The 15,758-nt window shown below is 53.3% G+C and overlaps 1 long non-coding RNA gene across 1 annotated transcript; it reads left to right on the top strand.

Moving 5' to 3' along the window:
* The first annotated feature begins 691 nt into the window (after positions 1–691).
* On the top strand, positions 692–11,841 carry LOC140846596 (uncharacterized). Its single transcript, XR_012125837.1, has 3 exons — positions 692–767; positions 1,240–1,374; positions 11,594–11,841. It is a non-coding gene; the product is annotated as an uncharacterized lncRNA (long non-coding RNA).
* Positions 11,842–15,758: the final 3,917 nt, after the last annotated feature.

Below are 15,758 nucleotides of genomic sequence, written 5' to 3'. Positions count from 1 at the left end.
CTCTCTCCGGGTCTTTCCGGGGCCCAGCACCTGTGCCTGCGCCACCACGTTGGCTATAGGACACCTGTTGTTCACACACAGACTAGGGCTATTTGGACAAGGTCCTTTACCTCCAATCTTGTGTTTCATTTTCAAAAAATATTTGGGGTTACGAGGTTTAAATGTCCATCAAGAACCTAGGGTCATTCCAGACACAAGACAGTCACTAGATATGTGGGGTCTCCCACAGGCCCAGCACACCCTACAGGCGCTCCCCATGTAGGATGAACTGGAGAAGGTGGGGTGCATCGCGGGGTTTCCTCCAGTGTGACCTCATTCTACGGCAATATGGCCTGTGGAGGCTGACAAGGAGCAAGGAAATGAGCGCCAATCAGCAGAGGTGGGGAAGGAAGGCAGCAGGGGAGGGAAGAAGGGTGGGAGGCCACTTCAGCCCCAGAGACTCAGGGCCACAGTGACGGCCTCTTGGGGGACAGAGGGACACGGGCCTTCCTTCGTTGTCCCTTATGGAATCTGAGGGCTGGGACTGGCCTGGAGATCAGAGACCTACTCCACATGGCAGGGGCGAGGCGACTGAAGCCCGGCAGGGATGCAGAGCTGGGGACGGAGCTCAGCCTGTGGTCGGGCCTCACCCTCTCGTGAGCTGTGGGGCCCGGGTTCTCGCCTCTGGCCTGACTCTGCTTTTTCCTTCCCAAGGCCTTCCTGTCAATACCACTGAACACTATTTCGAGTATGTGGAGGACTCCGAAGAACCGATCAACAATCTACATGTAATTTCTCTCTTCTCCTTTTTTAAGGCCAAATAATATCCCGTTGTAGATATATACCACATTTTCTGTATCCATTTCTCTGTCCCTGGACACTTAGATTGTCCCCATGTTTGGCGACTGTGACTAGCGCTGCAGTGTGCGTGGGAGGGCAGGGGTCATTGTGAGATGCAGATTCCAGTGCTCTTGGGTATCTACCCAAAAGTGGAATTGCCGGATCAAATGGTAGTTTTCTTAATATTCTGAGGAATCTCCCATATTGTTCCCCATAGTGGCTGGGTCTGTTTTTACTCTGTCGGGAGTTTTAAGTACACATCAAGCTGCAAGATCTTCCTGAAGTTCATTCCCAGTCAGGTGGCTCCCGGGCAACTGATGAATGGGATGGAAAGTTTGGACTACGAGTAACTTCTCACTTGTTTTACTATGGTCTTCTGACACCATAGGAATGCTCTCTCTACTGTAATGCTTTTTCCAGGATCTTGTCTCCAGAATATGAAAAAATACATTTCTGAGAGGCTTAGGAGGTGTACTAACCGCCTCCACCTCTGGAAGAGAACAACTTGCATCTGGCAAGGCAGGAGACTATCTACCAGGAACAAATCAGTTGAAGGTACTGTATAAATTCATTGGTCTAAGCGGATTCAAGAATGATTATTCTAGTTTAGTCAGCGCCTCACCCTTAAGACAAAAATGCTAAGCTGTATGTTTTTTCCATGTGTGGATAATTTACCTGGTCAATCACTAATGCTACAACCACAGAAGTAAAAAACGCATTTACAGAGTAGGAAGGCAAGGTGGAAACTCCCCACAAAGTACACACCAGGGAAGGAATTACGGCCAATACAGCTCACCCTGACCATGACCTGAAGACTGAAGAACAGACCTCCTACACCTGGGGAAGAAGGGAAGCCCACACTGAGAAGGATAAATGGGCAGAGCTGTGATCGATCGGGACCCAAGCCCTTCTCCCATCCCAGCCACCGAGCAGGGAGGACATAAGGAATCCTGAGCATCTGGCCCTGGAGATGGGCTCCGGGAACATGAGTCCATGTTGCACTGGGCTTTGGTGATTCATAGGGCTGGACACCAGGGAGAGCTGGAGCACTCCGGGAGGCAGAGACTCTTGTTCCTTCTGGGACAGGCATGCTCCATTAACGAGGAGATTCTGTAAGCAGAAAGTCACTGAGCAGATTCAAGAGTAATGACTGTAGTTGCCCAGCAGGCTTGCACCTTGGTGGGAAGGAGTAGGCAGGGCTCCCACTCAGGGCTCTGCCCGCCGCCCACTCCCAGCCGGGCCTCTTGTGGTTGGATCTGTAGTCAGTGAGACCCCAGGGGCTTGTGGACCTCTTTCCTTAAGCTGCAGGAACACTAGCCGGGCAGACCCTCCCCCAGGTAAGTAACAGTCACTGCTCATCCTCCGTGGTGGTCAGTTGAAGAGGAAGCTAATCCTCAGGGAAACTGTCATGTGGGCAGTTGGTTTGGAATGTCCTGGCTTCTGAGGCAGTTGGGAGTCTGGCAGACTCGGGGTCATTCAGGGTGGTCACCTGACCACTGGGAGGTCACAGCAAGGCAGTTGTTAGAATCAAATGCTAGGCGGGGCAGGTAATGGGGGGAGGGATGTCTGTTTGGACCCCCTCCCCATCCATCAGGAGGTGTTCATTTGGAGGAAGGGCACTGCATTTTGGGGTCAGGAATTGAAACCTGGAGTCGGGTGTTGGATCAGAATTTGAGCCATTCTCAGGCCAGGCCCCTCCTCAGGGCACCAGCTGTCCCCCCGCGGCAGCCCTGCGATAGAAGGATGTGGGGAAGGGCGCGAGGAGAGGCTTGGTCTAGGTGCCCAGGGCATGGTCTCATGTCCAAGCGTGCAGGGCTCTCTGTCCCAGGGAACCATCTGTATCTCCTCCCTCACATCCATCACCCCTCAGTATGTGATTCTGGGCAAGTGAATCTAAATTCAGTGCCCCGAAGCATAAATATGGGTCACAGCCCCTACTCTGCCCACCGCACAGAACCAAGAAATAACAGATTCTATCCCCTGTTGAAAATTGAATACTGAAGTCATCCACTATTACTGAGGGGTCTCTTTTCAATTATTTCAGTTTGCCCCTTGTATTTTGGAGCTTTCTAGTTACGAGCAAAATGTTTACTATTATCTCTTTGAAGGTTGGACAGTTTTTTCTTTTTTTTTTTATTAAGGTATCATTGATACACAATCTTATGCTCAGGTTTCACATGAGCAATACTGTGGTTACTACATTCTTCCCTATTGTCAAGTCCCCCCCACATACCCCATTGCAGTCACTGTCCATCAGCATGGTAAGATGCTATAGTCACCACTACTTGTCTTCGCTCTGCTATACTGCCTTCCCTGTGCCACCCTATATTATGTGTGCTAATAATAATACCCCTTAATTCCGTTCTCCCTCCCTTCCCATCCACCAGCCCCTTTCTTTTGGTAACTACTAGTCCATTCTTAGGTTCTGTGAGTCTGCCACTGTTTTGTTCCTTCAGATTTTGCTTTGTTCTTATACTCCACAAATGAGTGAAGTCATTTGGTACTTGTCTTTCTCCCCCTGGCTTATTTCACTGAGCATATTATCCTCCAGCTCCATCCATGTTGTTGCAAATGGTAGGATTTGTTTCTTATGGCTGAGTAGTGTTCCATTGTGTATATGTACCACATCTTCTTTATCCATTCATCTACTGATGGTCACTTAGATTGCTTCTGTATCTTGGGTATTGTAAATAGTGCTGCAGTAAACATAGGGGTGCATATGTCTTTCTGCATCTGAGATCTTGCTTCCTTTGGGTAAATTCCTAGGAGTGGAATTCCTGGGTCAAATGGTATTTCTATTTTCAGTCTACTGTCCTGTAATGCCTGTGGCTGGGGTGACACCAATATCCTCCTGACCTGACGAAAACAGGGCAGTGTCCCTCTGTGTCTGCTGTCTGGAAGAGTGTGTACAAAATTGGCACCAGGAAATGGTATATTTTCTAAATTTAATTTCTTAAGTTCTCAGGAAACCTTGATGTAAGCTGTGGTTGGTAAGCCTTGTTCTTCAAAAGCTCATCGGGTAATAACGAAAAGAACAAACTGCTGATAGGGCCATGACTCAGCTGCATTTCCAGGGAATCAGGCTCAGTGGCAAAGGCTTCTGGGTGGGTTGCCCACCGTATGGATCTCCCTACAGCACAGTCTTGACAAATCCCTGGAGATGGAGACACTGGGGACACGAGGGGGGAGAGGCCGAGGGTGGGTGTGACCACAAAGAGGCCCGCTCAGGAGTGAGGGGGCAGGTTTTAGGGACCCATCCCTACACGGAGTCCTGGGGCTGTGAGGAAAGACTGACAGCCCGAAGGTGGCCCAGGGCACAGGTGAGCCTTCTGCCCCTCAGGCCATGCCCCAGCTTCCTGCCCCTGGGGGACCTCGCTTCTGGCCTCATGGGGCCCGCCTGAGCTGACTGGCCTCTAGAAGCCAGCACCCTCTCTGAACCTCCCTCTGCCCAGCTGGGAAACAGAGACTGGATCAAACTGCCTGTCAAACACAGGGAACCCCTCCTCCACGGCCCACCTCCCCAGCAGTAACTCCGGCAGTTACAGCATGGAGGCTGAGGGCTGCCCACAGTAGATGCCCACCCTCCTCCCAGGCCTCCTCCTGCCCCCAGAGCTGCATAACGGACACAAGAGACTTCCCCCACCAGCGGCTCTGCTCTGCTTGCTGAGAGTCCCTGCACCAGTCTGTGTGGCACTGGGCACCCTTTTGCATTCACCCTGGAACAAGTAACCCTCACCATATGCACTTCAAAGATCAGAAGGCGAGCTGCAGCAGCCAGTGCCCAGCTGGGGCTTAAGGGTTGGGCCTCCCTGAGGAAGCGTGGGAGGCTCCGGGCAGCCCCAGGTCCCCCATCAGTAAAGAGGGGACTGGACCCATTCTACACCTGGGGAACACTCGGGGTGACAGGTGCCTTTGCAGGCTGAAGAGGGCCTGATGCCGCATGCTGCCACGGGGGTGCGGTCCGCCCGGCAGAGCACACCACAAGCCCCACTGGAGGACCCCTTCCACAAGGCTGTTCGGGGCTGGGCTGTTTTCTGCAGATGCTCCTTTCCCAGGAACCCTGGGAATGCAGACCTGGGGGGAGGTGGGGGAGCAGCGCCCGCGTCCAAGATCGCCGGCCCCACGTCGCCCTCCGCCGCCTCCGCCATCGCCCCCACTTCCCGCAGCACAGAGGGAGACGGAGCTCTCCCCGCGCAGGAGGCCGCGCGGGGCGGGGAGGGGGCGTTGTGGCATCTGATCCTCAGGTTCGCGTGGCAGCCCGCGTGGCCTCTGCGGCCTGCCGGGTGGTGTCTTGAGGGCCCGGTGCTGGGTGTTGTGAGAGCGCATCCCTAGCCCGGAGGGATCTGGGCCCTTCTGCCTGCAGGGCGACCGTGGCCGGCTCGGTTTCAGAGTCTGAGAGCTCCGTGTGGAGCCCACGCTAAGCATCTGACTAGCTGGATGCCTGTTCCTTTCTGGGCCTCAGTTTCCTCATCTACACCTGAGTTTGGACAGAACTTGTCATTCACAGTTGTCCCTGTCTCTACGTAGGTGCATAGGTACCCCCGCTGCCAGGGCCCCTCAGCTTCCGTAAACCGTAGACCCTGCTGAAGGAATAACAACAATTACTTAGGAAAATAGCACCACCTTTCATGTGTTCCTGTGTCCCCTGTGTTCCCACAAAGCCACAGTCTCTTCCAGGCCTGGAGAGAGGCCACCATCCCCCCTGGCCCTAGGGGCTCAGGTCTCCGGGGACACCTCCTTGTTCAGGACCCTGCCAGGCACACTCCCTGTTCCAGGCCCTTCTCCCTGCTGTGCCCTCTGCCTGGAATGCCCTTCCACCCCCACCGGGAGCTTGTGGGTCTCCCCAGCTCTGTGCCAGATGCCAGCCTGTCCCAGGTGGAGGGCTGAAAAAAGAGTGGGGGCCTGGAAATAGCACTCCTGGGAATTTACCCAAAGAATACAACTTTTCAGATTCAAAAAGACATATGCACCCCTATGTTTACCGCAGCACTATTTACAATAGCCAAGATACGGAAGCAACCTAAGCGTCCATCAGTAGATGAATGGATAAAGAAGAGGTGGTACATATATGCAATGGAATACTGTTCAGCCATAAGAAAGAAACAAATCCTACCATTTGCATCAACACGGATGGAGCTGGAGGACATTATGCTCAGTGAAATAAACCAGGCGGAGAAAGACAAGTGCCAAATGATTTCCCTCATTTGTGGAGTAAAACAATGAAGCAGAACCGAAGTAAAAATATGGCAGCCGACTCAGAGACTCTAAGAAGGGACTAGTGGTTACCAAAGGGGAGGGGTGTGGGAGGGTGGGTGGGGAGGGACGGAGAAGGGGACTGAGGGGTATTATGTTCAGTACACGTGGTGTGGGGGATCACAGGGAGAACAGAGTAGCACAGAGAAGGCACATAGTGGATCTGTGGCATCTTGTTGTACCGATGGACAGTGACTGCACTGGGGTATGGGTGGGGACTTCATAATACGGGTAAATGTAGTAACCAGATTGTTTTTTCATGTGAAACCTTCATAAGAGTATGTATCAATCATACGTTAATAAAAATTTTTTTTTAAAAAAAGAAGAAGAGTGGGGGTCCTGGGCAGATGGCTGAGGGGAGAAGACCCCAAGGAGAGGCACAGGGCTCAGGGGGTTCCTGATAGAGCCACAAGCCCTTCTGCTACACCTGAAGTCAGCCAACCCTCGCCCAGAGAAGCCCCTGTAGATAGTGGGCTTAGGGAGGCAGGTGGGGATCTGGAGGTCTGCGTTGGAACCCCTCATCCCTCCAGCCTCACTGTGACCTTGAGCAAATTCTTGCTCCAATCTGGGCCTCAGTTTCTCCATCAGGAAAATGGAAGGGCACAGTCCTGAGCACAGAGTAGGTGCTCACAGCCACTGCCTGCATCCACCCCACTTCTTCTCACTGACAGGCTGGGGTCCCTGGAGGGAAAGCCTCCTAAGCCCCCAGCCCTTCTCTGTGGCCCAACCCTGACCCCACAGGTCAGTGCCTGCTCTGGCTTCCACCAGAAGAGAGGATTTCTCAAAGACCAGGCTGGGGCTGAGGCTTGGGGCAGCCAGCACCCCTGCCCACCAGTGCTGAGGGTCTAAACAACAGACTCAGGTCAGCGTTTGGGGTGGCCCTCAACACACCCACCGGAGGGAGGCAAAGATCCATGCATGGGCCATGCAAATACTGAGCACCAACTGTGTACCAAGTTTAGTGCTGGGCATAGGGCACAGTCCTGCCCTCCCAATGTGGCTCTTTCCATCCATGTGTTTGGCTGGCATGTCCTTATGCCTGAGTGATGACACTCAGAGGACAGATGAAGAAACAGGTTCAGAAAGCTCTTCCCTGGGGCCCAGTCCACCCTGGGGTTCACACCTGCCAGGAGGCCCTTCTGGCACCCACAAGCCACCATTGTCCTCCCTGGGGAGGCCTGGCATGGGGCTATCACTGGGCGGAGCTGCCCTTGGGTGCCCCCACTGGCCACCAGCTCTGCCCAGCCCTGAGGCCTGGGTGCACCCCACAGGGCCCTGACATGGGGTCAGGCAGCCAGTGGCTGGTGCCAGGGGCCCCTCTAGGGCAGCCCACAACCTGCCTACCCCAGCAGCCTGACTGTGGCCTTTGTTTTCCTCTGGCTGCCTGCCCACCATGGGGCTGGGCAGGCAGGAGCCAGAGGCCTACCTACCCACCTGCTGCATCCTCCTTCCACCCAAGCCACACCTACTGTGTGCTGCAGGCTGGGACCGTCCTGTGGGGGAGATCACCCCATTTCTGGTTGGGAAAACTAATGCCAGGGACAGACTTCCAACAGAACCTGGGGATGGTGGTGGAAGCTTCTCGAAGACCAACCCGGTAGGTGTGGCAGGCACAGCTGTCCGCAGAGAATGTAATGGGTCTAATACTTTAGGGCCACACACCTGACACCCATCTTCATTTGTCTCAAAGTGGTGCCTTCTCTGACGGTGTGAAAAGACCCCCCACCTCTTGGCTCCTCCCTCCTTTCCAGAAGCCCTGGCAGGAGAGAGAGCCCTCATCACCCGAGGCAGACCCCCACGCCAACCATATTGCAGCCCCATGGAGCTGGTGGTCCTCTTGGTCTGTTCAGCCCCCCGGTGGAGGGGCCTGACCACGACTTGTACTCGCTCCTTAGGACCATTGCCCCCCCCCACCGCAGCCTGGGGGTCGTTCTTCCTGGCTTCTGGAAGGGAGGTTTCTATGGAGCCTGCTGGTTGGCCTGGGTTGGGGGGTTTCCCTAGGTATGGAACGGGGGCTCATCGCCCTCCCCAGAGGTTGGCAGGACACAGGAGCTGAAGCAGCTGTACCCCTGGCTGTGCCCCAGTCCTGACCTCTTGGCTCTTGAAGCTGTAAGGCAAGGACGGGAGGGGACCCGATGGTGCTCTGTCCCTGTCCCTCCACCCCAGCTTGTCCTGGGGAGCCAGTGGCCCCGGAGAGCTGGGTGGGGACTCAGAATGACTGGAACCCCAGCGTCACGTCTGCCACTGCCTGGGCAGCAGGTAGGGACCCAGAAGGGGCTCTGAACGCATCCCACCGGACCCCGACCTCACTGGGGTGGCTCCCTGGGGCAGTGACTCGGGGATGAACGGTGGGGTGAGCCAAGTCAATGGGCAAAGGGGGACGGCACTCTGGGTGGGGGGCTGCGGGGGTATTCACAGACCTGGGAGGCCCAGGAGGCCGGAACCCTGAGGAGGAGGTGGGAGGAGCTGAGGTCAGGGTGAGGGCCTTGGCGCTGTAGGCACCGAGGAGCCATGGCAGGGATCTGAGCAGGAGAGGGACATGATCCCTGTGGCCGCCGAGCTGGGCTACTGAGGGGAAGTGTCATCATAGGGGGACGGGCTGGCGGTGGGGGCGCTGAGCCGGTGGACTGGGGTCAGATTTGTGGGACAGTTGGAAGCTCGCCCACCCGGTGTGGGTGAGGAGAAGCCCCCTGTTGCCCTGGATGTGGGGCGGTGGACAGGAGCATTGGTGGTGGGGCCCTTCTCCAAGCACCGACGTCTTAGGGCCAGTGATGGGAATGAATGGGGCCCAGGCCCACGGGGACAGAGCCAGGCCAGGCCAGGAGGAGCTGAGTGCCAGGGGTGGCAGCTGAGGGGATGGAAGGAGCCCCAAGCCCAGGCTGAGGCCCCGGCCCTGGACTGAGCTCAACCACAGCAAACCTCTGTCCCCCGGGCCACCACCAGCCCCACCCCACCTACCCTGTGCTGTCCGCCCCCAGGCTGGTGCCACCCACTGAGGGTGGCCCTTCCAACCTTGGCCAGATGCCCAAAGCTCCTGACTGAGGGCCCTTGGGGCCTGTCTGTGGGATTAATGGAATTAATTCATAAATCAAGTCATATAGAAATCAAATATACAAATACATATGACTTGATTGTTTTTCCTACAACTCTTGATGTGTGATCAAAAACAGAATGATTAAAGCCAAAACAGTTCCTACAGCTCGTGACCACCCTCACATGGTTTTGGTATCCTTGCGGAGCATCATGCCCTAGGGCTAGACTCAAGGTCAGATAATGATTGTGTGTTGATCATGTGTTGAACCCCCTACTCAAAATTCTTTAGATGTTTAAGTTCATTTGCTGAATAAATATGAGGAGCACCTTTTCGGCATTTCTCTTGTGCTGCCACGCCTCGAGTCCCCTGGCTGGCCTTTCAGATCTTCAGCATTCCGTCGCATTCCCTCCAAATCTGTGGGTCAGAGGCAGGGGGGAGCCGACACCTGTCCCACCATATATCCGGGCGGCCTGTGCAAACATGGGGTGCCTCCCCAATGGGCCCCACAAGCACTGTCCAACCACCCTGGGCACCCTGGGGCAACCCCCTTCTCCGGGCCCCCCAGCACCCTTAAGCAAGAGGCAGCAGGAGTCACCCCATTATTCAGATGGGGAGACTGAGGCCTAAGGCTGTCGGGGACCTATCCCTGGTTGGCCCACCCTTCTAAGAACCTTCGTCTGCTTCCCAGTACCTTCCAGAAGTTGGGGAAGGGCATTCTGGGCTGTCAGCACCTTGCCACACTAAGGAGTTTGGGTTTTAGTCAAGGGTGTGGGGAAAACCCAGGAAGGTGGCATGGTCTCCTTCGGGTCCTGGGGGCTGGGCCTAAAACTCTCCAGGCTGGAGTGGGTGGTCAGGAAGAGGGCACAGCAGGGGCCAAGACTGGGGGGTGGCACAGGGGATCGCAGGCCATTCCCTGGCTATGTGTTGAGGGCTGCTGATAGTGGCACGGACACCAGTCCCTGCCACCCTGTCTGGAGCCGGGCCCCTGAGCCCGACTCCGTGCAACCTCACCGGCCCGCATGTGCCCACCGTCTACAGCTATTCCTCCCCTCACCTGTGAGTTTCCAGGCCTTTGCCCTGACCATGCCCTCCTCCTGGGGCCCCCTTTCTCTCATTGTACCTGGCTATCCCCTCCTCATCTTCCTATACAGCCCTCAGCTTGGGTGCTGCCTTCTCCAGGAAGCCCCTCAGCCCTCAGAGCAGGCCAGAGCCCACCACCCATCTGATAGCTCCTCTCTTCTCACCGTTTCTGGTCACCCTCTCACACGTACCAGATAAACAGCTGTCACTGTCCCCAACCTCCTGCCAGGGCAGGGACCTCGGCTTTCTCGTCAAGTTACTCCACAAGGCATGACCCATAACCATAGGCCTTGAGCCTGGCACTGAAGTCAGGGAAGGTATGGCTGGGCTCCTGGTTCTCAGGGACAGGTTTGGGGTCTGAGAGGTGGGGGTCCAGGAGAGGAAACAGCATGAGCCCCATTCCCCGCCTCTTGGCCCAGCTTGCCTACAGAACTGGGGTAAAGCCCACATCTCGGCTGTCTAACCCTAGGCAGAGTCTGCCCCTCTTATGCCTCAGTTTCCCTTTCTGAAATTCAGAGGCTGGGCTCGATCATCTTCCAGGCCCCGACAGCTGTTGACATCTTGCTTTCCTGCATATCTCACTGGTTCTGTGAGGCCATTATGATGCCTGTTTTACAGATGGAGAAACCGAGGCACAGAGGGATACACCCATTTGACCAAAGCCACATGACTGGTCAGTGGACCCAGGCAGGGTTCTGTGCTGGGACCACCACAAGGCAGGGTGTTTTTGCCTGCTTTTTAGAAAAGGTAGGCGGATGGGGGTCACCTGGGCGCTGGCTTTGTGCCTGGCACCATGGTTTACTTGTAATGTTCAGCATCTCCTGTGACCTACCTCTAGCCTGGCGAGTGGGACACTCTGACTGGCCTCATTTCTTAGAGGAGGAAACTGAGGCCCAAAAGAGTCAGCTGTACGGGTTCCCTCCTGGCTGGTGCTTGATGTGGCTCTGCTGTGTGTTTGCAAGGAAAATAAACAGGTTGTGCAAATAGGTCATCCAAGAGGCCTAGGGAGGGAGACAGGCTCTGTTCCTCCTCTCGGGGCTGAGGGCCAGTCCGGTCTGGGTTCTCAAGTGTCTAGGCTCAGCCCTGGCTCCAATTTGTCCGTGTGAAGGCGGGAGCTTCAAATAGCTGATGGGGAGTGTGTGTGAGGCAGGATCAGTGGGCAGGAGCTCCTTGGACTCAGCTAAAAGGCTGGACTTACATCTTCCACACACCTCCTTGCACTCTCTGTGGATGGAAAAGGCACAAAGCCTGGAGCTGTGAAAGGAAAAAAATCTCCGAATTTGACTACATAAAAACTACACACTTCTGAATTCTAACAGACCTACCTATGAGGTTAGATAAGATGTGACAGCTGGAGAGAAAAATATTTGCAACATTTTAACAGATGGATTTGTATCCTTCGCATAGGAAGAGCTTCTGTAAATCAATAAAAACAACCAAACAGAAAACCAGGCAGAGAAATGAACATTCAAGAAGAAATACAAATAGCAATTGGAAAGAACAGAGAAAAAGAAGCCTAAAGTCACTCGTGACAAAAGGAAGGTAAAATCTGCAAATAAGAAGCCATGTTTTGTCCTAATACTTTGCAAAACAGTAATATTGGCCACATCCTGTGATGGTAGGTGCGGGGTGCTTATTACCATAAGGGAATTCTACATGCCTCTGAACTCTACTCCAATTCCAGTCCTCCTACTAATAAATGTACTAAAAAGCATAGTGCAAGAAGGGGTGCTTATTAGGACATGGCCTGTGGCAGCGAACACTCAGAAACAACCCGCATCTAGCAAGAGGGATGTCTAAGGGGATTCTCACATGGCTTTCCAAAGAATACTGTCCTCGCCTTACAGCAAAGGGCTTTGCATGTGCATTCTGAATGAGAAAGATGTCTGAGGTGTACTGTTGAGATTAATACAAGTTGGGGATCCACGGTGCCATTTTGGGGGTAAAGTTTTTACAAAGGAAAAAATTGTGTATCAAAAAAGAGCAGGAGGAAATGCCCTATGGGTTCAGCTATTACTCGGGATGTGGGGAGGACTTTCATTTCTTATTTTATATTTAAGAGATGGGATTAGCTGAGAGGTTGAACCTTATTTTCTGTGTGTGTATATATGTATTTTGGTATTTCTTTAACTAAAAGAAAGTTTAGTTTTCCCACTCGCGGCTGAAGCTGTGTGAGCCTGCAGAGGCACGGATGGGGTGTGTTTCCACCGGGGGTCACCACACCCCTTCCGAGATAACCCTCACTGGGCATCCCAGGAGGGGCAGGCTTCCAGCGTCCCTGGGTCCCCTCAGGGAAGCTCTGGAGAGGCCCCCCAGGTGGTCCTGTGAGTGTGATGGCACAAGGGGCCCCACGGAGAGATCAGTGTGGTCACTGTCCCACTCAGAGCTTACGTTCTCAGTTCAACGGGATTGGTGGGGACACGACCCACCGGGTCAAGGCTGGGCCCCCTGGGCTCCAGGAAGGTGCTGGGTGATGGACACAGGGACAGCCCCAAGCGCTGCCTGGGAGGGACCTGGTCATGTGGGGTCACACAGCCTCCCCCCTGAAGGTCGGCCTGTTTACCCATTTCTGTCAGGGCCAGAGTGTCAAAGCCCTGCCCTGGACCTTGTAGGCTCCCTGGCGCTTGGATTCTGGGACCTGGTCTCCCTCTGCTTTCACTGCCTGGTGTGTGTGGGGGGCAGTCTAGCCCCTCATGGCTTCTAGGTTTCCTCTCCACCCCCAACCAGCCCCCAAATGCTGGCTCCCAGGTTAGCCTGGGACTGCTCTGTGCCTCACTTATAAGATCTGTAAAATGGGCCAAGAGAAGAATAAGAAATTCACTGGCCAGCCCGTTATTCCTTCCCTACCTGTGGCATGCCGTGTCAGCAATGCAGGGGCTCAGACACCCCCAGTCAGAGCTGGGATCCAGGCAGTTCCTGGAGAGGGAAGAATCTGGAGAGGAACAAACTGGTGGCCAGAAGCAACTCGGGCCTGGTGCCCTGCAGTCGCACGGGCCTTCCCTCGCTGCTCCTCGGACATGTCTCACTCCACCTCTGGGCCTCTGCAGGGCTGGCTGCTCTGTCAGGACACCCTCTTTCCCTCACTGTTGCAGAGTTCCATAACTTGCCCTTTTGCAGCACCTGATCTGCTTGCTCAGCACCCCCCACCCCAGTTCTGCTAGGGCAGCCCCTGAGCCTGGCACACAGCTGGCCCTCCATGGATGGAGAAGACGGCAGGCTCTGTGTTGCCATAAGGAAACAGGCTCAAAGGGGAGGCCTAAGGTCCACAGAGAATGGCTTGGAAGCCTGGCCAGGCAAAGGCATTTCCTGCAGCCTGGGGGGCTGCGGGGTCCTGGGGCAGCTGGTGCGGCCGCCACAGGGCCTGGGGACTTGGTGTGTGGCAGCTGGGGCTCCTAGCTGCAGGAGAAGGGAGGGCAGGGAGGGAGGGAGGGAGGGAGGGAAGCAGGGACGCGGGTGGCAAGAGATCTCTACACCAATTCTGAAGCCACATTCATGTGGTTTCTTTTTTTTTTATTCAGGTGATGCTTTTAAAGTTCAATATGTTATTTTGATCTTTTCATTAAACATGTAGTTAACAATTTTCTTATCCTTGTTATTTTTTTATTTGGAAGGTTGTCAAACTTACAGAAAAGTTGCAGGAATGACTCATTTTGAATGAACACCTGTAAACTGTTTACTCATATTGTCACGAGACAGAGTTGAATCATCCCATCGCCACCTCTCCAGGTAATTGGACTGATAATACACAATATTAGCTCTCAGGGTTTGCGCCACCCACTTGTTCATTCAATCACATGTTTATTGAACACGTACTATATTTCAGACACCGTTCTGGGGAAATGATAGTTCTGGGAATGCAAAGAGAGTCTGGCTTTCTCTCCTAAATCTAAGCATATGCATATCCTCTGACCCATATAATTCTACTCCGAAGTGTGCACCCTGGAGGAATTCTTACCCACCTACAACAGGAGTCACATTGAAGAATATTCATAGGGGCTGTTCACAGTGGCCAAAATTGGGACTTGAAATGAAATGGGTGTGGTGCACAGCGCCCTCTGGTGGCCTATTTTGGGGCCAGTGTTTGAATGTTAGGATTTCCAGGTAAGTCATTTTTATTTATTTTTATTGTAATAAAACAACACAAAATGTATCATTTTAACTGTTTGTAAGCATGCAGTTCAGTAGTGTTAAGTTGTGCAACCAATTTCTATAACCTTTTCATCTTGCAAAACTGGATCTCTGTACCCATTAAACAGCTCTCTGTTTCCTCCTCCCCCAGCCCCGGGCAAGCACCGTTCCACTTTGTCTCTACGGTTTTGACTACTGTAGGTACTTCATGTAAATGCAATTATACAGTATTTGTCTGTTTATGACTGGGCTTTTTGTCACATAGCATAATGTCCTCAAAGTTCATCTGTGTTGTTTCATATGTCACAATTTCCTTCCTCTTTTAAGGCCAAGTAATATTCCATTTGGATGCGTGCACATTTTGTTTATCCATTCACCCTCATGAACACCTAGGTTGCCTCCACCTCTTGGCTATTGTGAATAATGCTGCTATGAACATGTGCGTGCAAATACCTCTTTGAGATACTGCTTTTAATTTTTTCCGAACATACCCCAAAGTGGAATTGCTGGGTCGTATGTGCTGTTAACGGATTTGACAAATTCATATATGGAAGTCCTAATCCCCAGTGTGACTGTATTTGGAGACATGGCTTTTAGGGGATAATTAAGGTTAAATGGGGTTGTAAGGTGGGATCCTAATCTGATAGGCCTTGTGGTCTTAAAAAAAAAAGGAAGACACAGAGCTCTCTCCCTCCTTCTCTCCCCTTCTGTCTTCATGCAGACACTGAGCACACAGCAAGAAGGCGGTCATCTTCACCAGAACCGGACCACGCTGGAGCTGCTACCCTTGCCTAGGACTTCCAGCTTCTAGAGCTGTGAGCAAATACCCGTCTGTGGTGTGAACCACCCAGTCTATGGTTTTTTATCATGGCGGTCTGCGCTGACTGATGCAGTATGGTCATCTAGCTTTAACCTTTTTGCAGAATCGCCATCCTGGTTTCTCCAGCAGCCCCACCATGTTCATTCCCACCAACAGTGCACAAGATTTCTGACTTCACTGCACTTCACACATACTTTTCTGATTTCTTGATAGGAGGCATCCTATGGGTGTTCCAGGTAACTTTTATCCTGACCATTCAGTGAGGGCTTGCTGTGTGCCCAGCACCAAGCTAAGTGCGTCACGTGCTTGCCATCATTTAACCTTCATGACAGCCTGATGCGGAAAGCATTGACATTGTCCACACTTTACAGAGGAGGAACCTGGAGGGACAAGTGACTCACTTGGTGTCTCCAGCTAGTAAAATGCATCAGGGGCCCAAACTTGGGCTGGTGTGACATTACAGCCAAGGATCTTGCCAGAAACTATATTAATCTTGGTGATGATGGTGGTAATGATGACAGCTAGTGGCTGCAGAGCATTATTCCTGTGCCAGGCACTGCCTTCTGCTCCTTATATATATTTTAATCCATTTAAGCCTCATGACCTCCCTAGGAGATCTGTGCT

This window comes from Manis javanica, chromosome 15 (genome assembly GCF_040802235.1).
Source record: "Manis javanica isolate MJ-LG chromosome 15, MJ_LKY, whole genome shotgun sequence".
Lineage (NCBI taxonomy): Eukaryota > Metazoa > Chordata > Mammalia > Pholidota > Manidae > Manis > Manis javanica.
The sequence above is the reverse complement of the archived record's forward strand: the minus strand, read 5'-3'. Positions and strand labels throughout refer to the sequence as shown.